At 43.3% G+C, this 26,615-nt stretch overlaps 1 long non-coding RNA gene across 15 annotated transcripts in view; it reads left to right on the top strand.

Annotated features, from left to right (window-relative positions):
* Nucleotides 1–26,615, top strand: part of LOC138288080 (uncharacterized) — a 472,675-nt gene that overhangs the window by 432,295 nt on the left and 13,765 nt on the right. For 14 of the 15 annotated variants that reach the window (XR_011202326.1, XR_011202329.1, XR_011202330.1 and 11 more), the window contains 3 exons: nucleotides 10,668–10,799; nucleotides 14,790–15,288; nucleotides 21,008–21,064. This is a non-coding gene — a long non-coding RNA (uncharacterized lncRNA). Of the gene's footprint in view, nucleotides 1–10,483; nucleotides 10,503–10,667; nucleotides 10,800–14,789; nucleotides 15,289–21,007; nucleotides 21,065–26,615 lie in introns of those variants that run through there. The other variant, XR_011202338.1, reaches the window with a different exon arrangement.

Below are 26,615 nucleotides of genomic sequence, written 5' to 3'. Positions count from 1 at the left end.
GAGCTCCTGGTGCAGAGAGGAGGCAGGCTACCCCCAGAGCATGCACCACCTGGAAACAGTTGAGAAAGCCGGCAGGATGAAGTGATTCAAGGTTGCTAGTAGTCGTCTTGCTACTTCGTTGCGGTTTTGCTGGCGTCCTGAGCAGTCAGCGGTCGATCCTTTGGCAGAAGGTGAAGAGGGAGATGCAGAGGAACTCTGGTGAGCTCTTGCATTCGTTATCTGGTGAGATCCCCAAAGCAGAGACCCTAAATAGCCAGAAAAGGAGGTTTGGCTACCTAGGAAGGAGGATTGGCTACCAAGAGAGGTAAGAGCCTATCAGAAGGAGCCTCTGACGTCACCTGCTGGCACTGGCCACTCAGAGCAGTCCAGTGTGCCACAAACACCTCTGTTTCCAAGATGGCAGAGGTCTGGGACACACTGGAGGAGCTCTGGGCACCTCCCCTGGGAGGTGAAGATCAGGGGAGTGGTCACCCCCCTTTCCTTTGTCCAGTTTCGTGCCAGAGCAGGGCTGGGGGGATCCCTGAACCGGTGTAGACTGGCTTATGCAGAGATGGGCACCATCTGTGCCCATCAAAGCATTTCCAGAGGCTACTCCTCCCCAGCCTTTACACCTATTTTCAAAGGGAGAGGGTGTTACACCCTCTCTCAGAGGAAGTCCTTTGTTCTGCCTTCCTGGGCCAGGGCTGCCTGGACCCCAGGAGGTCAGAAACCTGTCTGAGGGGTTGGCAGCAGCAGCTGCAGTGGAGACCCCAGAAAGGCAGTTTGGCAGTACCCGGGTTCTGTGCTAGAGACCCGTGGGATCATGGAATTGTCCCCCAATGCCAGAATGGCATTGGGGGTGACAATTCCATGATCTTAGACATGTTACATGGCCATGTTTGGAGTTACCATCGTGATGCTGTACATAGGTAGTGACCTATGTACAGTGCATGCGTGTAATGGTGTCCCCGCACTCACAAAGTCCGGGGAATTTGTCCTGAACGATGTGGGGGCACCTTGGCTAGTGCCAGGATGCCCACACACTAAGTAACTTTGCACCCAACCTTCACCAGGTGAAGGTTAGACATATAGGTGACTTATAAGTTACTTATGTACAGTGGTAAATGGCTGTGAAGTAACGTGGATGTTATTTCACTCAGGCTGCACTGTCTGGCCTGTGTAAGAATTGTCAGAGCTCCCTATGGGTGGCAAAAGAAATGCTGCAGCCCATAGGGATCTCCTGGAACCCCAATACCCTGGGTATCTCAGTACCATATACTAGGGAATTATATGGGTGTACCAGTATGCCAATGTGAATTGGTAAATTTAGTCACTAGCCTGTTAGTGACAAATTTGGAAAGCAGAGAGAGCATAACCACTGAGGTTCTGGTTAGCAGAGCCTCAATGAGACAGTTAGGCATCACACAGGGAACACATACAGGGCACATACTTATGAGCACTGGGGCCCTGCCTAGCAGGGTCCCAGTGACACATAGACTAAAACAACATATATACAGTGAAATATGGGGGTAACATGCCAGGCAAGATGGTACTTTCCTACACAACCCCCCCAAACGAAGGACAATAAGACTAGCCATGACCTGATGAGTCTTCATTTTCTAAGTGGAAATATCTGAAGAGTCCATCTGCATTGGAGTGGGTACTCCCAGGTCTATGTTCCACTGTATAGTCCATTCCCTGTAGGGATATGGACCACCTCAACAATTTAGGATTTTCACCTTTCATTTGTATTAGCCAAAGTAGAGGTTTGTGGTCTGTCTGAACAATGAAGTGAGTGCCAAACAGGTATGGCCTCAACTTCTTCAGTGCCCAGACCACAGCAAAGGCCTCCCTCTCTATGGCAGACCAACGCTTTTCTCTAGGGGTCAACCTTCTGCTGATAAAAGCAAATAGTTGATCCTGGCCCTCAGAATTCAGTTGTGATAAGACTGCCACTACCCCAAATTCAGATGCATCAGTTTGAACAATGAATTTCTTGGAGTAACATGGGCTTTTAAGGACAGGTGCAGAGCACATGGCCTGTTTGAGCTCCTCAAAAGCTTTCTGACAGCTAGCTGTCCACAATACCTTTTTAGCCATCTTCTTACTTGTGAGATCATTAAGTGGGTCTGCTATGGAGCCATAGTGTTTAATGAATCTCCTGTAATACACAGTGAGGCCTAGGAAGGCTCTCACCTGGGTCTGTGTTGTAGGGGGAACCCAATCCATGATTGTTTGGATTTTCCCCTGAAGTGGTGCAATCTGTTCTCCACCTACCAGGTGTCCCAGATAAACCACCTTTCCCTGCCCTATCTAGCACTTTGAGCCCTTGATAGTGAGGCCTGCCTTTTGCAGGGCCTCCAAAACTTTCCAAAGGTGGACCAGGTGCTCATCCCAGGTGGAGCTAGAGACAGCTATATCATCTAGATATGCTGCACTAAAAGCCTCCATCCCTTGCAGGACTGTTATCACCAACCTCTGAAAAGTGGCAGGTGCTTTTTTCAAACCAAAGGGCATCACTGTAAATTGGTAGTGCCCTCCTATAGTTGAGAATGCAGTTTTAGGTTTAGCATCCTCAGCCAATTTGATCTGCCAATACCCTGCAGTCCAATCAAAGGTGCTTAGATACTTGGCAGATGCCAGTGTATCTATGAGCTCATCTGCCCTGGGTATAGGGTGAGCATCAGTTTTTGTTACCTGATTGAGACCTCTGTAGTCTACACAAAACCTCATCTCCCTTTTTCCATCTTTTGAGTGAGGCTTTGGTACAAGCACCACAGGACTCGCCCATGGGCTTTCAGAAGGTTCAACCACTCCTAGATCAAGCATTTTCTGAACCTCTTGTTTTATGCAGTCCCTGACATGGTCAGGCTGCCTATAGATTTTACTTTTGACAGGCATGCTGTCTCCAGTATCAATTGTGTGTTCACACCAAGATGTGGTGCCTGGCACAGTTGAAAAGAGTTCAGAAAACTGTCCAAGGAGATTTATGCAGTTGTCTTTCTGTTCTGCAGTCAGACAGTCTGCCAAAACTACTCCTTCCACTAAAGCATCCTCTTCAGTGGAGGAGAAGAGATCAGGGAGAGGGTCACTCTCTTCTTCCTGTCCCTCATCTGTTGTCATGAGCAGGGTGAGATCATCCCTGTCATAGTAGGGTTTTAGGCGGTTGACATGAATCACCCCAAGAGGACTCCTGGCAGTGCCCAGGTCTACCAGATAGGTAACCTCACCCTTTTTCTCAACAATTAGATGGGGTCCACTCCATTTGTCCTGGAGTGCTCTTGGGGCCACAGGCTCCAATACCCACACCTTCTGTCCTGGTTGGTACTGAATCAGAACAGCCTTCTGGTCATGCCATTGCTTCTGGAGCTCTTGGCTGGCCTGAAGGTTTTTACTGGCCTTTTTCATGTACTCGGCCATTCTGGATCTTAGGCCAAGTACATAGTCCACTATGTCCTGTTTGGGAGCTTTTAAAGGTTGTTCCCAACCCTCCTTCACAAGTGTTAGTGGACCTCTTACAGGGTGTCCAAATAGGAGTTAAAAGGGGCTGAAGCCCACTCCTTTCTGGGCTACCTCCCTGTAAGCAAAAAGGAGGCAAGGTAACAGGACATCCCATCTCCTCCTGAGTTTTTCAGGGAGTCCCATTATCATTCCTTTGAGAGTTTTATTAAACCTCTCTACCAGTCCATTAGTCTGTGGATGATAAGGAGTGGTGAATTAGTATGTTTCACCACATTCCTTCCACATAGCTTTCAAGTATTGAGACATAAAGTTGCTACCCCTGTCTGATACAACCTCTTATGGAAAACCCACCCTGGAAAAGATTCCCAGGAGGACTTTTGCCACTGCAGGTGCTTTAGTGGTCCTTAGAGGAATTGCTTCAGGATATCTTGTGGCATGGTCCATAACCACCAAGATAAACCTATTGCCTGAGGCAGTAGGAGGGTCAAGGGGGCCAACTATGTCAACCCCTACCCTTTCAAAGGGGACCCCAACCACAGGTAGTGGAATAAGGGGAGCCTTTGGTGTGCCACCAGTCTTGCAACTGGCTTGGCAGGTCACACAAGACTTACAAAAATCTTTTGTGTCCTCTGACATCCAAGGCCGGTGAAACAGGGGGACAAGCCTTTCCCATGTTTTGATCTGGCCCAAATGCCCAGCCAAAGGAATGTCATGTGCCAGAGTTAGGAGGAACTCTCTGTACTGCAGGGGAATGACCAATCTCCTGGCTGCTCTAGATTTTGGGTCCCTTGCTTCTGTGTACAAGAGGTTGTCCTCCCAGTAAACTCTATGTGAGTCACTGACACCCCATTTTGCTGCTTGACAGCTTGCTCTCTGAGACCCTCTAATGTGGGACAGGTTTGCTGTGCCATACTCGGCTCTTCCCTGGCAGCCCCCCGTCCACCCAAAAGCTCAGCAGTGTCTGCTGTCAGCTCAACTGGTGAAGGTTCTGCACAGGGAGGAAATTCTTCTTCCTCAGAAGGAGAATCATCTGTAGAGGGAGTGATAGTGGGTAGGGATTTACCCTTGCTACCCCTAGCTTTAGGGAGCACTTGGTCCATTGTTCCAGGATCCAAGTTACCCTGTCCTTTTTGCTTTGAGCCCTTGTCAAAGCAAAAATATGCCCAGGAATGCCTAGCATTGCTGCATGAGCCTCCAACTCCACTTCTACCCAAGCTGATGTCTCTAAATTGTTCCCTAGTAGAAGGTTTACAGGTAAATGTGAGGCAACCACAACTTTCTTTGGACCAGTAACCCCCATTCCCCCCCCCTTCCCTCCCAGTTGAGATTCACCACAGCCATGGGGTGGCTAAGAGAGTTGGAGCGTCTGTCACTTGGTACTGCTGACCAAGTAGGTGTTGTTCAGGGTGTATCAGTTTCTCTATTACCATGGTAACACTGGCACCTGTGTCCCTGTAGGCCTGAACCTCAACACCATTTATTAGGGGAAGTTGCTTGACTTCCCCATATTAAGGGGACAAGCAACCAATGTGGCCAAATCAATGGCACCTTCAGAGACTAACAAAGCCTCTGTGGTCTCCCTAACAAGACCAACCCCAACTAAATTACCAAAAGTGAGCCCAGCTACTCCCTTGGATTGGCTATTAGTAGGTTTGCTCCCACCACCACTGCTATTACTAGGGGCACTAGAATTTGCAGTAGGGCTTGTGGTAGTGGGAGGTTTGGTGTTTTTCTTTGGACAACTGGCATCAGTTGTCCAATGGCCTTTGACTTTACACAAATAACACCAAGGCTTTTTAACTTGATTTGAAAAGGATTTAGTTCCACCACCCCCAACAGAGGATTTTTGTGGGCCTGATGAAGACTCATTTTTATTTTTGTCCCCACCCTTGTCAGAAGACTTGCCATCCTTCTTCTTGCCATCCTTGTCACCCCCTGTATGAACTTTTCTGTTCACTCTTGTTCTGACCCATTTGTCTGCCTTCTTTCCCAATTCTTGGGGAGAGGTCAGATCTGAGTCCACTAGATATTGGTGTAACAAGTCAGACACACAGTTATTCAGAATATGCTCTCTCCGGATACGATTATACAGGCTTTCATAGTCAGAAACTTTACTGCCATGTAACCACCCCTCCAAGGCCTTCACTGAACAGTCAACAAAGTCTATCCAGTCTTGTGAGGACTCTTTTCTGGTGTCTCTGAACTTAATCCTGTATTGTTCAGTGGTTAAGCCAAATCCATCCAAGAGTGCATCCTTCAAAACTGCATAATTGTTAGCATCACTTTCTCTAACAGTAAGGAGCCTATTCCTACCCTTTCAATTGAAAGATAGCCACAATATAGCAGCCCACTGCCTTTGAGGGACCCCTGTACCATACGGGCCCTCTCAAGTGCAGCAAACCACTTGTTGATGTCATCCCCCTCCTTGTAAGGGGGGACTATCTTGTGCAGATTCCTGGAATCATGCTCTCTAACAGGATTACTATCAGAAATACTGCTATTGTTGCCACCATGGGGTCCAAATCCCAATCTCTGTCTCTCCTTCTCCAGGTCTAGGGATTCCCTGTCTAGAGCCAGCTGTTGCTGTTTAAGCTTCAGTCTGGTCTCTTCCACTCTCAACTTTTTGAGTTCCCTTTGTAACATGTTGTCTTCAGGGTGGGTGGGTTGGGAATGCTTGGACACAGAGGATAAAGTGGAAACCGAGGGAGATCTGTCCCTAACTGACTGCACTCTAACAACCTGGCCTCCAGGAATAAAAACATCTCTACTATGATGGGAGCTCCTATTACTACCAGCATTGCTAGGTGGTCTGGTAAGGGGCAGATTTGGAACAGAACCCTCCCCACCTCCCTCAAGGTTATCCCCTGAGTCAGAATGGGAGCCATCTATTAACTTCTCATATGAAGTGCCTGCTTGGGACTCATCATTCACAATAAGCATGTTATATAGAAACTCTATTGTGGGGTTCTTTCCTATCACTAAACCTCAATCTAAGCAGAGACTCCGTAGGCTATTGTAATTTAAATTGTCATAGGTAGTATTGACCATTTTAAGAGCAGACTCTACATCAGACATAAGAGAAGGTTTAGAGACAGTGAGAAGAGAGAAAAAGTTTCAGAACGTTTTAAAGAACAGAGAAAAAAACCTTTTCAAACTTTTAGAAACTTTTTAGAAGTTTTAGAGTACTTTTCAGCACTTAGTAGAAAGTGTAAGAGGAGAAAAGCAAAACTTTTTGGTTAGGTGTACATACACTGAACTTGTTTTGTATATTATTCTCTTATGAAAAGTACACAATGACAAAGTGGTAAATAGTTACAAGTACTTATCCCACTGCTGCACAACCAATGTAGGAGGCTGGCCTGGCTTGTAGTGGGTACCAGAGGTACTTACACCTTGTGCCAGGTCCAGTTATCCCTTATTAGTGTAGAAGAGGTGTTTCTAGCAGCTTAGGCTGATAGAAGATAGCTATGGCAAAGCAGCTTAGGCTGAACTAGGAGACATGTAAAGCTCCTACTATACCACTGGTGTCATATGCACAATATCATAAGAAAACACAATACATAGATATACTAAAAATAAAGGTACTTTATTTTTATGACAATATGCCAAAAGTATCTCAGTGAGTACCCTCAGTATGAGGATGAGGAATATACACAAGATATATGTACACAAACCAAAATTATGCAGATAATAGCAAAAAGAAGTAATGCAAGCAATGTAAAGTTACAGTAGATTGCAATAGGAGCACATAGGAATAGGGGCAACACAAACCATATACTCCAAAAGTGGAATGCGAACCACAAATGGACCCCAAACCTATGTGAGCTTGTAGAGGGTCGCTGGGACTGTAAGAAAACCGTGAGGGTTAGAAAAATAGCCCACCCCAAGACCCTGAAAGGTAGGTGTAAAGTGCATCTACTACCCCCAGAGAGCACAGAAGTCGTGATAGGGGATTCTGCAAGGAGAACAAACACCAGCAATGCAACAACAGTGGATTTCCGAACCAGAGTACCTGTAAGACAAGGGGACCAAATCCAAGAGTCGCGACAGTGTTGCGAGTGGGCAGGAGCCCAGGAAATGCCAGCTGGGGGTGCAAGGAAGCTGCCACCCGGTGGAAGAAGCTTGGTGTTCTGCAAGAACGAAGAGGACTAGGAACTTCCCCTTTGGAGGATGGATGTCCCACGTCGTGAAGAAGCTTGCAGAGGTGTTCCCACGCAGAAAGACCGCAAACAAGCCTTGGTCGCTGCAAGGGTCGCTGTTAGGGTTTTTGTATGCTGCTTTGGCCCAGGAGGGACCAGGATGTCGCCACTTGGATGAGGAGACAGAGGGGGCGTCCAGCAAGTCAGGGAGCCCTCACAGAAGCAGGCAGCACCCGCAGAAGTACCTAAACAGGCACTTAGAAGAAAAGTGAACCGGAGTCCACCCAAAGTCACAAAAGGGAGTCCCACGATGCCGGAGGACAACTCAGAAGGTTGTGCACTGCAGGAAGGAGTGTCGGGGACCCAGGCTTGGCTGTGCACAAAGGAAATCCTGGAAGAGTGCACAGGAGCCGGAGCAGTTGCATATCACGCGGTACTCAGCAATGCAGTCTAGCGTGGGGAGGCAAGGACTTACCTCCACCAAACTTGGACTGAAGAGTCACTGGACTGTGGGAGTCACTTGGACAGAGTTGCTGAGTTCCAGGGACCACGCTCGTCGTGCTGAGAGGGGACCCAGAGGACCAGTAATGCTGTCTTTTTTGGTGCCTGCGGTTGCAGGGGGGGTGGAGATTCCGTCGACCCACAGGAGATTTCTTCAGAGCTCCTGGTGCAGAGAGGAGGCAGGCTACCCCCAGAGCATGCACCACCTGGAAACAGTCGAGAAAGCCGGCAGGATGAAGCGATACAAGGTTGCTAGTAGTCGTCTTGCTACTTTGTTGCGGTTTTGCAGGCGTCCTGAGCAGTCAGCGGTCGATCCTTTGGCAGAAGGTGAAGAGGGAGATGCAGAGGAACTCTGGTGAGCTCTTGCATTCGTTATCTGGTGAGATCCCAAAAGCAGAGACCCTAAATAGCCAGAAAAGGAGGTTTGGCTACCAAGAGAGGTAAGAGCCTATCCGAAGGAGCCTCTGACGTCACCTGCTGGCACTGGCCACTCAGAGCAGTCCAGTGTGCCACAAACACCTCTGTTTCCAAGATGGCAGAGGTCTGGGACACACTGGAGGAGCTCTGGGCACCTCCCCTGGGAGGTGCAGGTCAGGGAAGGGGTCACTCCCCTTTCCTTTGTCCAGTTTCGCGCCAGAGCAGGGCTGGAGGATCCCTGAACTGGTGTAGACTGGCTTATGCAGAGATGGGCACCATCTGTGCCCATCAAAGCATTTCCAGAGGCTGGGGAAGGCTACTCCTCCCCAGCCTTCACACCTATTTCCAAAGGGAGAGGGTGTTACACCCTCTCTCAGAGGAAGTCCTTTGTTCTGCCTTCCTGGGCCAGGGCTGCCTGGACCCAAGAGGTCAGAAACCTGTCTGAGGGGTTGGCAGCAGCAGCAGCTGCAGTGGAGACCCCGGAAAGGCAGTTTGGCTGTACCCGGGTTCTGTGCTAGAGACCCGGGGGATCATGGAATTGTCCCCCAATGCCAGAATGGCATTGGGGTGACAATTCCATGATCTTAGACATGTTACAAGGCCATGTTTGGAGTTACCATTGTGACGCTGTACATAGGTACTGACCTATGTACAGTGCACGCGTGTAATGGTGTCCCTGCACTCACAAAGTCCGGGGAATTTGCCCTGAACGATGTGGGGGCACCTTGGCTAGTGCCAGGGTGCCCACACACTAAGTAACTTTGCACCCAACCTTCACCAGGTGAAGGTTAGACATATAGGTGACTTATAAGTTACTTAAGTGCAGTGGTAAATGGCTGTGAAATAACGTGGACGTTATTTCACTCCTGCTGCACCGGCAGGCCTGTTTAAGAATTGTCAGAGCTCCCTATGGGTGGCAAAAGAAATGCTGCAGCCCATAGGGATCTCCTGGAACCCCAATACCCTGGGTACCTCAGTACCATCTACTAGGGAATTATATGGGTGTACCAGTATGCTAATGTGAATTGGTAAATTTAGTCACTAGCCTGTTAGTGACAAATTTGGAAAGCAGAGAGAGCATAACCACTGAGGATCTGGTTAGCAGAGCCTCAGTGAGACAGTTAGGCATCACACAGGGAACACATACAGGGCACATACTTATGAGCACTGGGGCCCTACCTAGCAGGGTCCCAGTGACACATAGACTAAAACAACATATATACAGTGAAATATGGGGGTAACATGCCAGGCAAGATGGTACTTTCCTACAACAAGACCCTGCAGTGGCAGGTCTGAGACATGTTTACAGGACTATTCATGTGGGTGGCACAATCAGTGCTAAAGGCCCAATAATGTCATTTGATTTATAGGCCCTGGCCACACATAGGGCACTTTAGTGGGGACTTAGTAGTAAATCATATATGCCAATCATGGATAACCCAATCACCAATACAGTTTAGACAGTGAGCACTTGATTGTTCGCACTAGTCAGCAGTGGTAAGTTTCCCAGATTCCTAAAGCCAACAAAACAGATCTGAAAGTAACATAGGAGGAAAAGGGCAAAAATGATGGGGATAACCCTGCAAAAAGGGCCATTTCCAACATTATGTATGTGTCGTTAATGCAGCATAATATCAGTATAAATTGTTTTTGCAAGTGCCTTTACTTCACTGTTCCATCCACTTCCTACTTTATAAATATTTCCAGCAACTAGAGGATTGGGTAACATGTTTAGAACAAGAAGTGCCCGATGCAGTATTAGCTGTTTCATAATCCAGGCTTCCCTGGATGTTTTGAGTACAACAAGGTACTGGAAAAAAAGGCAGCTGGAAAAATATTTAGTTTTGCCAGAATGTAGTGGTGTTAAATGACATGCCCATCCCTCCTCCTTCCTGTTTAGCCTCAGTCTCCAGTGAACATCATCTTGGCACCACAGGCGTTTTCTTCAGAAACGTTGTCATGTCTCGAGTTTTTTGGCGGGAATGCACAGGACAAACAGCATAGGTACTGCATATGACTCCACCTCCATCCAGATCGCTTACATAATAAGTTGTACAAAATCATAATATCATGTAAATATTTAATATTGCAAAATGAGCTTATAATTCTCAATTGTCAAATACAGAGATAATGAGATTTAATGTTAAAGTTCTATTTTTATCATTTCAGGTATTTGCGAAGTCCTCACGTTTTATACGCAGCTGAAAAACAAGGTGACTGAGGTTGAAGTATTAATGTAATCAACTGTGCATTCTACCTGCAAAAATGAATTTAACAGCTCTGAGGAATATGAAGACGCAGGTCAGTTGTCATTATTTCATGCCACAGTTACTCGTAGATTCCCTACTCCCCCTGTTTCTTCGTTTAGTTGAGAGGAAGTATTTACACTTAAAAGTCCGAATAGTGGCATGACAGGGCTCCGGGTCACCGACCAGGACACGTGTCATGTTGTGGGTTTTTCTTTTGCAGACTGTAGTACTCTTTTACTTGTTCTTGAGCCCAATTATTGCATTTGAAAGCAACCTAAACTACAACTCCAAGAATGCAATAGTAGATCAAGCAAAAGCCTAATTAAAAAAGACAGCTGCTGTTTCTGATTCTGATAACACTGACTATTGGCCATCGACCACATTGTTACCTTTGAGAAAGGACGGGTGTTATGCTAACAGGCGACATCTACTTGAGTGAATTTACACACTAGGCTAATAAAGTTTTTTTTCACTAATTGAACCCCCCCCCCCCCCAGTTTGAGTAATGAACCACAATGACAATCAAGTGACTATGGGGGTACACATTCTCGTGGCCTCCTGCATCTTGTTAGTGCTTTGCTTTCATCTCCTTTCGAGATATGGTCAGCTTTGGCAGCAGTATAAGAAGTAATATCTCAGTCTAAGCTCCCAGTGGTATTGCATAAGCACTGCTTTGCCCAGGAACGACAAGCTGCTACAAACAGTATTATCACTCCTTCTGGCAAGGACGTATTGCCAGTGCTTCAGGTATTAAACGGGAAGGCTCAATCAAGTTACAGTTGTTTTGAGATGAGAAGAAAATAATTGATTTTAGCTGAGCTGAGTTCTCTATACCCGATTCTAAAGGCACACAACAACAATCTCTATAAGTAGTGCCGGATAGTGGGTCTCTATTGCAGGAGTGAAGTGCAAGAGGACAGATTAGTTGAGCAGCCAGAACCAAATCCTAATTGAAGCCTTGAGTGGTAAGAACACTGTTTAACATCTAGGGTATTACTATGCCACACCTGTTTGCAAATTAGGCAAAGCAGAAGATACATATTTTTATCTTTAAGAAGTACAGGGCCATGCTGTTTTGTTGTGTCAGTCAGGTCATGCATGTTATTCTTTTCTGGCATAGCTTTGTATATGCAATGTGCCAAATAACCTTTCCAGAAGCGCCATACCTAGTGGTTCCCTTTTGGGCTACCCAGATCTTGAAGTAAGACCTGCTCTTATAATGGTACCCATCTTGTCCATTTGAAGAGAAACAACCTAAATCCAGCTTAGAGCCACAGGGTTTTGACACCCCTTCCCTTGCTCTAATCAAATGCTTACTTTATGTAGAGCTTGATCAAGAAAAATGTTATCACTTGGCGGAGTTAATGGATTTGGTAAGTGTTACATACTCCGAATGTGTACAGAATTAGGTGAAGGTTTGCAGTTTAGTGCAAGCTTTTGGGCCTGGTTGCTTTGTGTTTGCTAAGTAAATTTGGTTACTCTGAAATTGTAAAAGCGTAACTTGCTTCAAAAGTATTTTTTCAAATCTCACACAACCCAAGTGGAATGGGAACATGTTAAAACTCAAAAGCAAGAGAGGTTTGAATGTTTTTAATTTTTTTAATTAGGACTTCAAGATTAGCTCAGTATTGATGTTCACACAGCAGCACGTCAGTATGTCATCAGTTACTACAAAAGTATGTCATTTTGTCACTTGCATTGTAAAACATGATGTGCGAGGAATACCGATCAATGGTGAAATCATGGTTTGCTCGAGACAGCATTGATGGCATGGAGATCTGCACAGGTCAGAATTTTCAACGCATCTTCTGTAAACACATGGACACTCATTTTTGATTTGAAGTGCTGATTGTTGAAGTTTTTTGCAGAGCCTATTAGCCATTTGTCTAAGATAATCTGACTTGGTTGATGTAGCTATTGATAGTAGAGTCTGACTGCATGGAGAGTACCTCTTGGGAGAGACGTATGCGCAGTAACAATGATTTGCTCCTTAGAGGGTTAGGTAAGATGATCAGAGCAGTCCACTTTATTTCCACAGTGACACTTGTATGTTTTTTCAACTGATTCTGGGTTCACATGACTGGAGGCTTGTATCCAAATATGAGGATATTTTTTTGTATCAAGTTACTATCCTTAGTAGATATTGGTTAATACAACACATTTCAGGTGTAAAGGGAATCTTTTTACTGTAATCTGAGTTGTTGTTTGAGGGTGCAATACTCTTGAGATGACAGTAACTGCCTAGTCATTACTAAAATGTGTTTTTGCACCCCCCTTAGTATCATTGACTCTCCTGTGTTCAGGATTACAACACTAGTGAGTGATCACACTATTGCGCAAGCAGTATACCTTCCGAATGCTGAGTCACACTATCAACAACTCTGTTTACTCTGATGTTTTGAACTTTCCACTTTTACTATGGTATCCCGTCACCGATCTGCTGTTTCGAGCTTGCTTATGAGTATTTATGCAAACATGTATATGCAAAAGATGGGCGTGGTGCCCAATCAGTTTTTCTAAAATTTAATTGCTAAAGGTTGAGCTCCCTTGATTTTATAGCTGCCTGGTCCCGTGCATCTGAATAGGCTTCAATTATTCCTGTTCTGATGATGTAGATTCTGCATTAAATAAGGGACAAACGCCTTTCCTGATAATAGAATGGATACTCCTACACCTGCGCCCCTAGAGTAACTTCATTAACAATAAAGGAAAACTGACCTGTAAAATTGAAATGTCTTGTTAAATATAGTAACAGTAACGGTGACCCACAACTCTAAGTTAAGCAATATATCTTAGGTCTTATCATTGCCATTAAGGTTAACTAGTTCTTGGAACAACAGGTCAGTGAAGGAATTTGTGTGTACGTGTATGTTCTATTTTCATACCACTACAAATCTGCTTATTCTACTTGTAAACAATCACCATGCTTTCTGAAATTGCTTGGCTAATACTTGATCACTTATTGAAAAGCTTTTTTCTTTCTCTCTGTTCTTTGTAGGAACATCGTGTATTATTTCATGTGTTAGTCCGTGTATAATTTTGTGTTATGTGTCATTTAATTTTAAAATTGTGTTCCAGCACTTATTTCCATAAAACTGTATTTAAATGGCTTGTAAATTTGGGGTCTTTTACATTTAACACCTACACGACTATGATTGTTCTTGGTTCTATTATTGCATTGTTGATCCTCATTGATTATCGGAAACCTTAAATAAAGTGATCTGTCACCACAGGTTCTACGTTAATTGCCTTTTTCAACCCTAACTTCACCCTGGGTAATGGTTTTCCATCCCAGTACCATATACACAGTCATACATCTTTATACCTTTATCCGTTCCACATCAGGGATGATCCTGCATATCAGCTAATACAACAACACTGTAATCCTACATATATTTAGGCATCTAGAGATATTATTGTTCTCTGCCCATAGCAGGAAATCTTTTATTTGTTCTAATCCATTGGCAATTATGTAATTATAATGGATGTATTGTGTATTTATAATTAGTACATAAGTCGTAGTCACTCCAAAAAGAATGTTCACCCTCAACTTCTAGGCCACAATACTGTTTGTGGTCCCGTTTGGAGGATCCAATAGGTACCGAAAGCAATTACAAAAACCTTTTGGTTTTATTAGGCCTCATTGTTCATTTGCAGAGGTACACTCCTACTACTTGAGGCCACTTGCAAAGACAGCACAAAAAAGATGGGTGTGAATTCTGTTAAATTTATTGTTCTATCTTTAACTACATTACAATATAAACCTGCTTGCATTAGAGATTTTGGTTTATAAGAAGGCGGAAAGTTTTTACTTTACCACAAAATTTCGGATTGTCAGCCTTTAGTGGTAACTATAAAAGGGAATTCATAAGCTGGATAGCATAAGAGAGCCGTCAGGTTCCACTGAAGACTACTTGTCAGAATGTTGCCTCCTGTGATGGCCATTTTTTGCCAGATGATGAATTAATTGTAGAGCTTCTTGTGAAGTGCAGAATACACCATTTTTACATAACTGAGCTGATCATTGTTTCTTCTCTTTCAGGGATGAGAACTTTCCTAAGCCACGTACATTGCAATGAGCCACATGTCATCCTCTTGCCATGAGGCATTTTGCATTGCAAACTAGGGGCCTGATTCAGATGTTGAAGGTAACGGTTCCTCCATCAGTTTTCTGACAAAAAACCTGCATGCCGCGTTGGCAGTCTGCCTTCCGTATGTAGATGTTGACGCTTCTATAGACTTTAACCCACCTGATTCCCACCAACTCTGCCAAGGAATCCCATCTGCTGTCATGGCACCATAAGAAAGAGTGACTGACGGCGAGACTCCAGCCACACTTCCCGCCAAGTGAATTTGGATGTGCCATACCGCCAAGTAAAAAATAGCAGTCAGACCTCCACTTCTTTCTGACTTTGCGGATTGTGGGAAAAAGGCGGTGAAAACTCATCTTTTCTGGCTGGATACGACTGGACAGGACCCTCAATTGCTGCTGCCAGAGGACCTCGAAGAAAACACAAACACCCCTGTCACTGGACACAAAGGTAGGCAACCTGCATTGGCTGTGTACAGGGAGGGGGGTGGGGAGGTCACTGCTCATTGGCACAGGACCACTGCAAACATATAAATGTTACAGTATTTTTTTTTTAAATTACCGTGACATGCATATGTTGGGGACACGGGTGGGGATACACTGGTACATAACACATATTGAACACATACACAATCGTCATCAGTATTCATTGCTAAGTGAATGCTGGCACCACAATGACAGTACATTCACACTTGTCAAGTGTGCTGATGTGTGCAAATTGCTAGGGGACATGTACCTTTCATGTTGTGCTTGAGTTGTGTGTGTGAGGCAGAATATGTATGTGTGTGCAATGCAATGCCACCCTGGGCCGCCCCCGACACCCACCACCCACGCACGCAATCTCGGTTTCATACTAGACTCTTCTCTCTTCATAGCCCAGCAAGTCAACGCCATCTCGTCCTCATGCTTCAACACCCTTCGTATGCTCCGCAAGACCTTCAGGTAGATTCCAGTAGAAACCAGAAGTACGGTCACCCAGGCCCTCGTCAGCAGCAGACTGGACTACGGCAACGCCCTCTACGCAGGAACTACGGCCAAGCTCCAGAGAAAACACCAGCGCATCCAGAATGCCTCAGCACGTCTCATCCTCAACCTCCCTCGCCACAAACACATCTCCGCCCATCCACGGCACAGGACTGGCCTACCTCAACGATCGACTTAACTTCCACATCCCGACACGCCAGCTCTGCTCCGCCGCCCTCGCCCTCACAACAGTCCCTCGCATTCATTGCACCACATCCGGCGGCAGGTCCTTCCCCCACCTCGCCGCCAAAACCTGGAACTCCCTCCCCACCAACCTACGCAGGACCTCCTGTCCTTCAGAAAGCGCCTCAAGACCTGGCTCTTCAAGCAGTAGACCCCCCACCCCCTCACCAAAGCGCCTTGCGACCCTACCGGGTGAGTAGCGCACTCAACAAATTGATTGATTGGCTTGGTGATGCGACAGGAGCTGTAGTGGGTGATGTGATTGTGTCAGTATGTGTGCCCAGTTGCACATGGCGCAGATGGCTTTGTGTTGCTGTGTACAGAACTCAGTTGCATGTTGTGTGGCGGTCGCTGTTGTGTTATGTGTGGTTGTGCTTGTGTGTGCATGTGTTTGTGTAGATGAGTGTTGTGGTTGAGTTGTGTGTGGGTGTGGTGTCACTAGGGTGTATTTTGTGTGTTGGATCTAAGGGTATGTGAATTTGCGGCATGTGGGTGTTGTGGTGTCATGGCAATGGATAATGGTGTGTATGTCGTGTGTTTTGGCGTGTGTGATGCAGGAGGACACATATGTGAAAGGTAGTGTGTGTGTGTGTGTGTGTGTGACCTATTCCATTGTCCTTGTCAGATGTCCATTGGGTCCAGCGATGTCCTCTCTCTGTCAGCAAACCGCCGCCAGTACACCGCCTGTCCAAATGTAACATCTAAATGCAGCAAGCGGGAACCCACAAGCCTTATAGCCGGGAACATCACTCTGTTGTGCGGTCAGCGGTTCAGCCGCAATACATCTAAATATGACAGGTGGGAGACCACCGAAGTGACAGTCTTTTCGGCCCGACGCGGCTTGACGGTAGCACCGTCAAGATCTAAATCAGGCCCTAAGTTACTTCAAACCCTCATTCCTGGTTCACTGGGCAGCACACAAACTAGCAATGACTATGCCCATTTTCCTGCCCACCTGGATGAATAACTACTTGGTACGTTGAAAAGTACTGTCTTTGGAAATGTGTTACAGATTTAAATCGGCTAGATGCAGAGTTCTGTTTTATGCATCTTTGTGGAGAGAATAACCTATGAACGTACCCATTTGTGGATTCCAGTAAATACAGTCATTCTTAAAGGTAACCCAGCAATCCTGATCACATCAAAACATTGTTTCTAGATATAGAACCTGCTGAGACATTTAGAACTGAAATGCAAATCTGTGTTTCCTGAAGACAAGAAACAGGTTGTTTACAAATTATGTTATATATTTACTGGATCCTGCTTCTCAGCAGAAGAATATACTGTAGAATAAAATGTGAAATACTTATACTACAACAGTGCAGTGCTGCACATGTCTTCAAACATAAATCGTTAACAGCTTGAAGGTGTCTTCGCAGAAATCCACAAAGAAATAGTTTCAGTTCAGACAGAGAGAAGAACATATGTAGATCCTCCCATCAGCTACCAATTTCAATCATATGTCCATTAATATTTTGTTTCGGATTACTCTTTAAAGGTTTAATGGTGTTATTGCCAGTTAGCCACTTCTTGACGTTACTTTGTTTTAGGCTGTAACCTGGCAGAGATCCTACTAAATAAGACATCCTCTATTCAATTTTTTCAAAACATGTTTTTCCTTTGATAAAAAGATATGAACACATAGATCACCCTATTGATGCATGTTCTGTTCTCCATTTTTTGTATCATGTTAGAAATGTTGTTTTTGTAAAGTGTTTGATAGCAGTGCAGTGGAAAGAGGACGCTTGGTGCTGCAGATGGTGATGGAGGATATAAGAGAGGTCACTCCAATCCAAATCAGCGATCCTTTGCTGCTTGCTACTGATTTAGCATGAGCAGTGGAAAGAAGAACTAAACAGTGCGCAGCCATTGTTGCATGTTATCTTCTCTTACCCCGCCCCTTGCATCACTGGGCTTACCAGCTTAGAACAATAGAGTGGCAGTGGGGCATCAGAGATGCTAAGCTTGAGTAGCCTTGCAATAGCGTGTCCAGGATAGCTTTAGGAGAGCACAGGGGCACTTCCGATACATATGAAATATCCTTTCAAGGAATTTCTTTGATATTTTGTTTAATATGAGAGGTGTCAGAATGATTTGAAATGTTGTCTAAAAATATAATAAACCACAAAGAAAAGGTGCTAGAATGGGAATGAATGTCCCTGCATCATGTACAATCATCGCCCCTGCCCTGCATGCCTGAACTTCGTACCTGTGATCCAGGTTTTTAAAAAATTGTTGTTCATGCCACACATTAACCCTTTGTGTGCCCATTGACCTAGGACTATTCTATTGACAGTGACATGTCTTGGAGCTAGTTCTGAACCAGGAAGGGTACACCAAGCTCACCCGCAGTGTGACTGGGGGCTACCATCTCTTTTGCATGTTTCATGTGTGAAGTGCGGTGGTGGCAGCGTACCGTGGCTGGTGAATTATAGTCACTGGCTTTTCCCTGTGAAACATGAATGTGTCAGGGACCACGACACAGCCAAGGATTTGTGTTGCACTGACCGCCAACTCCCCAAAGGCGAGGAAACATCTCCTGGAGTCTGACCTGAAGGAGGAATTACTGGATGCCAAGATATCCTATATCACACTATAAGTTCTAGAATTAATTTGTGGGACTATTTCATTCTGACACTCCGAGAAAAAAAAATCTAAATTAGCAGGTGTTCACCACATATTTTGGACAAGCCAGCTCACCCATTGATTGTCGTGGCAAGCTTCAGATTGGTGACCAGCCAACACCAAGGTAAGTGAGTACTATCACAGTGGACTCGGCTGCTAGTCGAGTTTTCCTAAAAAGCCCCACAATTGTATTCTAGCACTCATAGTGTGAAATATGTTAGATGAAAGTTGTGCATGGATCCTTCTCTCCACCAGGAGGCGCAGAGTAATGCAACGCAGCGGTTTGTGCTATGTTACATTACTCAAGACTTATCAACCCATGTAAAGTGGCTCTGCATGGCTTCATAAATCTCATTTTTCAATTGTGTCACTCTTGCACCATGTTTTGTGGTGCAAGAGTGATGCACATAAATACCTAATATCCTTGGGGCTCTTATATGACAGTGGCTCAGAGGGGCACTTTTGTGAGTTCGTCAGTGTTCTACTTATGCACTATGTAAAATACCAAAATATAAATTTAAGACCACCTTGCCCTTCAGTGGGCTTTGTTGCATGGTGTAGTAAGCAAAATCAACATCTTTTGGTCAAATGTCACTGCCAATCTCATTTTCTCATGCCTTATAACCCATAAGCCTCCTTTCACCACCTTACAAATTTCCCTTCAAAGCATCCCTCCTGTGGAACGTGCAGCGCTATCCCTTTGTTTTAGATCTGCCTCCATTCTGAGCAATCTGAAGATTGTCCTCAAAAGCATCAACTTTAGTACGGCAGCTCCACTGATCCCTCTGCCACACACAGCCCATGTCATGTGGATAAAAAAAACACCATAGTTACTCTTAAAAAGAATGTATGCTGCTTATGTATTATAACATTAGAACTATTTATTGCATGTACAGAGAATAAAGAATTTACAATCGTCATAAAATGAAGATCTCAAAATGCACTGCAGGCATTTTAACTTAGCCTTTCAATGCACTTCATAACACTGGCCCAATACACCTCAACAATTGCATCTGCTTTTACAAACCTTTCAGGCACCCTGCTCATCCGGACTCCTACCTGCACACAACCCACGCATACGGAAAACCAGATCCAGCGATCGCTTCTAAAGTGTTGAACGACATGTGCTACACATAAGAGCCCCCTCCTCACTTCTAGAATTCTACAAAAACCTGAAAAATTTGCTTTGTGAATAGATCCTGGGTGTGACTTGTCTCATATCTGCTTAGCACCAGGATACCCTCCCGGTTGATAGTGTGCTCTACAGGTCTGCATAATATAACATTGTTCTATCATTAATGTAATTTCCGAAGGTTATACGTAATTACAGCCCACACAAATCATTTATTGTGCTGTCAAATAATACAGTCTTCAGTCTTAGTGATCCATTTTCAAGATGATATAGAACTAATAGACCATCTGACTTAGCTTGCATTAGAGCAAATCTACTGATACCTGATTTCATGAAACAGTGTCTTTGTGACATTGACTATAGAGCAAACTTTGCAGAAGAATTTCTATCAGTTAACATGGCAAGCATGATTTAACTTTTACATTTTCATAGATCACTCAAAAACTACATTCTCTGAAAATGTAACTTCACAGAAATTAAGGCATTGGAATAGACCAAGAATTGCCTCCAGGTCACATGGATAAGTTATTACGGATAAGATTTGTTCAGAACCAGCTCGAATAGAGCCCAGCAGAAGTTGCTGCACAGCAGAAGTTTGCCTGTTAAACAGTCCTGTCAACATGTTCCTTGCTAGGTCTCATAGCCTCTTTCACATGTCCAAATGTGTAGCCGAACTGTGGTGGTTCAAATATGATCAACTGCTCTAAATATAGACATCTTTCCAAGGTTTTCTTATGAGAACTAATTTAAGGAATTATTTAAGACCTCTCATCACCATGATCACATTACAGCCCTGTTATCAGAAATAACGCAGTTTCTTAAATTCTGTAAAAAAAAAAAGAATTAGTGTAAATTTTCTAAAAAGCATTTGACAGAAAAATTGTATATAACCATCATTTGAAAGATAATTTAGATTGGGTTTGTAATAGATTATCAGTTCATTGAATAATCTGCAGTATATGACTAATAGTTTGTTGTGGCATTTCATTTCTTCCATGGTTTTCATTGTTTGAGTTTTTACTGATCGGTTTATTTTTTGTTTCTGAGATTAGAAGGTTATGCATGATACTAGTCTTATCTCGCCTTTGTAACAACATTTTGTACGCTCTAGGAAAGATGCATTCAAAAGTATCTGGAAATAATGTAAAATTTGTTGTGTAATGTGCTTTAAAAAATAAAATAATACATTCTTTGTATTTTAATTTAGTACTTGTGAGATGTGCCAGATGAAGCACCCTGGAACTGCGAGAATCACATGGAACATGTAGGTGCCATCATGCCAAGTTGCCTCATCTTGGTTGTTACAAATTGGGGAATCGAACGTTATGCCTGTTAACCTGAGACTCATCTCTGACCATCCAAAATAGATTATGAAGTAAGGGTAGGAATAAGGAATGCAGGGCGTGGTAAAGCAGTTACCCCATTTTTCTTTTTCCTGTCTCTGAAGTGAAGAATATATTTAACATTTTAAAACATATAGAACAGTCCTCAGTAAACAGATACCATAGATATTCCTAGAGAAAAACAGAAAAATGGGAAGAAATGGGAGCAAAAACAACAGCCAACAATCAGCAAGCAAATTCTAGGAGCTGTCAAAGCGGTATTAGTGTTTTCATAGGGAAAGCTCTAAATCTACTGGCCATCAATAATCTGAATCTGTTCAAATTATCTTTCAGTACTAAGTGGGAAAGCCCTCTTCACATCCCCACCAGAAGCGTGAAAGAAGTATGGATTTTGTGGTACATCAGTTCCCAATCCTCCCGGTCTGCTCCGCACACAAAACCCCATAAATCATGAAAAAATAAGTATTTAAACATCACAATTGCACCAGCAGGAGCTAGACAGGAAAAACTAATGCTCAAGCATGTTTGATTGGTGGTTCTCTAAAATAGTGTGCAATGTATTGGTTGAAATTATTGTAAACATGCTTTTCTTTCAGCAACACCTGAAATTTAAGCTGTGTACTTTAGGATCCGTTATGCAGATAGTTTTAGAGGGTATAGTATAAACATGTAATTATTGATAATTTTGTATTATGAACATGCATCTCCCAGGTCACTACTTTGTCCCCACTAGGCCCAAAAAGCATTCTTTCCAGCTGTCCCGTCTTGTATTTGTCATGACCTTCGCAGTTGATGTTTTATTGTGCCAGTTTTAGTTGCCTTTTATTACTGCACTTCCACACAGAAGTCCGAGATAACATCCTCCTCCCATAACTTGGACTCAGATTTACGGACCTGCTAGACCCGAACTGTTCAATTAGGAACATCTGGTTGCTAGACTAATGCTGGCGATAAACCCACACACCATGAATCAGCGCTGACGTGGGCAAGCCTGTGCAGGGAGGAAGTAGTGATCTTTATTACTAATGGTGCAGCACGGCCAGAGAGCAGCTCGTGGGTGGGGAACCAAAGACACACGAACCACAACTATTCTCAAAACATTGCTGAACTTCCGAAGAACATGTATTAAGAGCTCTTCTATAATGTTGTATTTTTTGGATCACAGTAAATTAATCGGAGGAGAGGAATTACTAACAGGAAAATAAAAGGTTAAACTTGTCCTGGAAGCTGGTTTCACGTGGTGACTTAGATGTTAGTAGCCTATTCTAGCACCATATGAAATCAGTGTTCTTGGAATAAGGATGACTGCATTCTGAAAACTTTGAAATATGAAGATCTTCACGTCCATGGAACTGGTTCTTAGTGTGAAAGAAGAACTTTTGACGTGCTGTGGCAGCTCATCAAACCATAACAAACGTGCATAAAGTTTTACGTGCGATGTAAAATCAAGTTCATAAGTGCAGTGTGTTTCACATGCTATGTTAAGTTTTTGTGTAACGCTGGCTGTTGGCTTATCTTATTGCCTTGCGCTAAATCAGTATGACATCATTGAAATCAGCTTATCTAAACGACAAGAAACCCAGATTTTAAATGTGAAAGCTATATATGTCCATAATTTTCCATTAAAGGTCAACCCCAGCTTTGATAACTAGTTTAGTGCACGTTATGCAGCCCGCCACTCTAAAATGTAAGTCTAGTGGCCAATACAGTTTAGGATAAGTCGAAGACTCTGTGGCTTTCTTGCATAATATTGATAACTATTTGGTGCATTGTGTATATTTCTGTGTGTCTAAAACCACACCATCCACGTGCCGCAGACTCATCCTGACTCTTTCTTCTTTTGCTTTGCGTTTTACCTTCATGTAATGTAGATGATACCTTGACAAGTAACTCAGTTAAGTTGTTTTGTTGTTTAATGCAGGAGCAGTTTCCTTTGTATATGTTGGTCCATTTTGATTGCGTTTATAAGATGTTCTCAATACACGGGCAGGGTATACAATCCTGTAACTGCCTGACTCATTTATATTGAAAATGTTAACAGTATTAACAGATGGGTGAAAACGAAATTGTCTAGACTGCGAATTGAACCTGTGACCTGCAAGTTACAAACCCATCCCACCACCTAAAGTAAACTACCCCAGTGACTCTGATTTTTATGTGGGGCGGAGAGTATGTTTTTAAACTTGGAGATTTGTTTTTCTTTCCACATTTTCTGCAAAGTTTAAGATGGAGTACACATGTGAATCACTACTGTGTTGTATGCAGATGACAAAGATAAACAGGAAGGGTGATATTTGTTTTTGCTGACCAGTTATGTAATGCTTTCAGTATCAAATGTGGCTATACACTTCGGAAAAGGGGGCTTTAACTATGATTGTGGGTGCAAATAAAATCACTACTCTCCTTATACAGCTCAGCAACTCTGTAATTCACAAGTGTGTATATGTACACAGTTACATTTTAGACTTGTTTCTCCTCTTTATCGTAAGGGTCATAAGGAAGTTTGTAAAAATAGTGTTTCAAATATGCCCATATAGTACAAGTAAAGACTTAATTAAACCGGTACACAAACATCAAGAGACACGACTGTAAGGAGCACATCATTTAGGAGTTGCTTGATCAGAAAAAAACATAAGACACAAAGGCTTTCCATAAAGAATTAAACACAATAGGAATACATTTTTTCAATTTGTATAACGCATGCTTTAAACATCATAATGTGGGACAGATTATAGTGCAAATGAACCTAAATTTGTAAGTAGATAAGACACTCCTTATAGGAAATCATCCAGCTTGAGTTAAAAAAAAAAAAAAGCACCTGAAAAAACACCCCACCTGGAATCTGATACAGAGATACATAGATGTGATAAAGAGGGAGCAAAATAACGTGTTTTGAAAAGTATATTGCAGTAGATGGGGAGAAGGTTTGCACTTTTATATAGTGTTGGATAGTATGCAAAGATTAAAGTTCCAAGCTCCGATCATGTAACTTGGGACAATGAAAAGGAAATGGCCTTAAAGGAGAATTTTTTGAGTTGTGTGGACAGATCTATTGTTTTTAAAATTGGGAAGTAGTTATTCTTGGTGTTCGGTTAATAGGTGTTTCTTCACGGGCCACCTAAAGATGGAGATAGAACCCATCTAATTTGTGTGGGTTTTGATTTACTAAGATTGGCAGCATGGCCTGAAAAATCTCTAGCATATTTATGGATTTTTTTCTTGAATGGAGTGTCTGCTGGTGAGCTAAAAACAGGGGCAATTAAGTGAATACCCATACGGGTCAAACAAGTTTATTTTGCCCATAGTGGAGGAAGAAAGGGTATCTTTCTTCGCATGCAAACCGTGTTAGTGATGAGATCTTGTCTAGATCTCTGTTGGCACTGGCTGAAGGTTAAGTGAAGTGCTGCATGAAGTATTAATCCTAAAGGGTGCTCTCAGGTGTTGGGCTTTCAATTACGAAACGATTTCCATACTCAATACATGATTGTACTAAATATTGGACTGCAGTTTTGAGGTCCTATGGTGCAGTGAGTAATTTACTTCGCAATTCTCTGAGATTCAAATTTTAGGCCTTTGCCTAGTAGAATGCCTGGATACTTGACCGCTTCAGTTGTTCTAGGTTTGATGTTGTTTGCTTCCAGGGCAATATGCCACTTATGATCTAGGTTTATTTCTACATGATTCAAAATGAAGGCACAAGTGTCTATTTGAAATGTGACAGGATTGTCCAGTTTTGTTATTTCTATGTTCCGAAGGTCTGTAGACCAAATCAACTCTTACTGGTTGTTTTATTTTATTTTTATTTTGGGTGGATTCATGCCTCTGTTCTTCAGAGGCACTGGAAGATGATGTGTGAAGAAGGGTCGGGTGTCTGATGTTGTCTGGGGCGTGGCATTACAATGTGCACAAATCCCTGTCTTGGGAATTTAGGGTTGAGTGCATAGATTAGAATCTCCCAGATAATTAGTATTGTAATTTAGGATATTTTCTGGAAAATGGGTCAAAGTTATGCTGCTGTCTTAATGATGTGGTTGATTAGCAACTGAGAAGATTAGTAGGATCTAAGCCATTTCAGTGAAGTCTGATTTTTTTGGGGTGGTGTTCAAATGATGTGATACACAATAGGGACAGTTTCCTCCAATTTGGTGTCTGAGCATTTTCCTCATCTTTGGCATGTGCTGGTGAAGTGGTGCTCAGAACTAAAGAGTCTGTAAATGTGCTAGTGATGCTTTTGATCATAACTGAAGTTCCTGAGAGCCGTGGTTTGATTGGATCTGATTAGATTGGGATGCAGCTTGCATAAGATGCGTAATGTTGGAGCAAGTTGTAGAGTTTTGTTATTGAATTTTCAAAGTATGGAAAAATCGAGGATGGTTAAGTATTTTCTTGAATCATTACTTTTCCATATTTGAATGTGATGACGAGATCAAGAATCTTGCCATCCGTTAGGGGGATTGTGAGTTTGTTCCTGTATGGTTTTTTGGTGGTTTTTTTTAGCCCATCATTAGGTGTTAACTGTATATAAGAGCAGGTCAGTTTTTGTTTTTTTCTTTGGCTCGGTTGAAGGATTTGTCAGTTGACAGGAACTCAGGATATTCTTCGAGAGTGTTTTATTTACCATTTCTGATCTCAGTATTTGAAATATGAGCTCAGAAGATGATTTTTGTAAGTGGATTGATTTAAATGACTTGTTTTATCTTGGACCAATTGTTTCCCTGGCGAGAGGGTGGTATGTAGTGTCATAAAAGTGTTCCAAAAGCTTATTATGAAGGACTCAGCAAGAAGATACGGGTCTTACAAAAACTAGTGTGTCCACAACTGAAGGGGGCCTGGACACTTCGAGTATAATGCCATTGGGTGACTAGGGATCTTTTTCAGGGCTTCCAAACAGGCCAAAATATAACATTAAAAAACTCAGTTGGAGTGTCTTTACCTGAATCATAGTCTGTGTTATAATCTGTAATACAACTTAGTCACTCTGAAACTAAAGACGTGCCCTATCACAGCCGGGTTCCATCATAGTATAGCTGTCGGGGAGCTATTAAAATAAGGGTATGTTCTATCAGCATAGGTTAATTAGATCCCATTCCATATAACATAGTCATTATCAAACGTGTTAGTGCTTTGAGATGCCTAAGCTAGACTTTGTTCTAACAAATACCTCCAGGTGCCAAGGCAGTAGATATTAGAGACTCCCACACTTACTGATAATGAAGTTGAGTTAGGAGGCAGAGTAGATCTGGAATAATGTTCTTGAGACTTACCTGTCAAGTGTTGGTCATCGTTGAACACAAGACCTTTATAAGGTTTAAGATTCTAGTGGTTCTCTCATAGGGGGCTTCCATTTACAATCATAAGCACTTAATAGTCCCGTCCACCTGCCGGGGCCCCTGAGCACTTCTTCATAATATATCCTCTTAAGTGGAGATGTTCGTCTTACTTCAGGAAGGCCTGCAGAGTCACTTACGAGAG

Source organism: Pleurodeles waltl, chromosome 4_1 (assembly GCF_031143425.1).
Source record: "Pleurodeles waltl isolate 20211129_DDA chromosome 4_1, aPleWal1.hap1.20221129, whole genome shotgun sequence".
Classification (NCBI taxonomy): domain Eukaryota; kingdom Metazoa; phylum Chordata; class Amphibia; order Caudata; family Salamandridae; genus Pleurodeles; species Pleurodeles waltl.
Note: the sequence above shows the minus strand (reverse complement) of the source record. Positions and strands in the feature narration are given on the sequence as shown.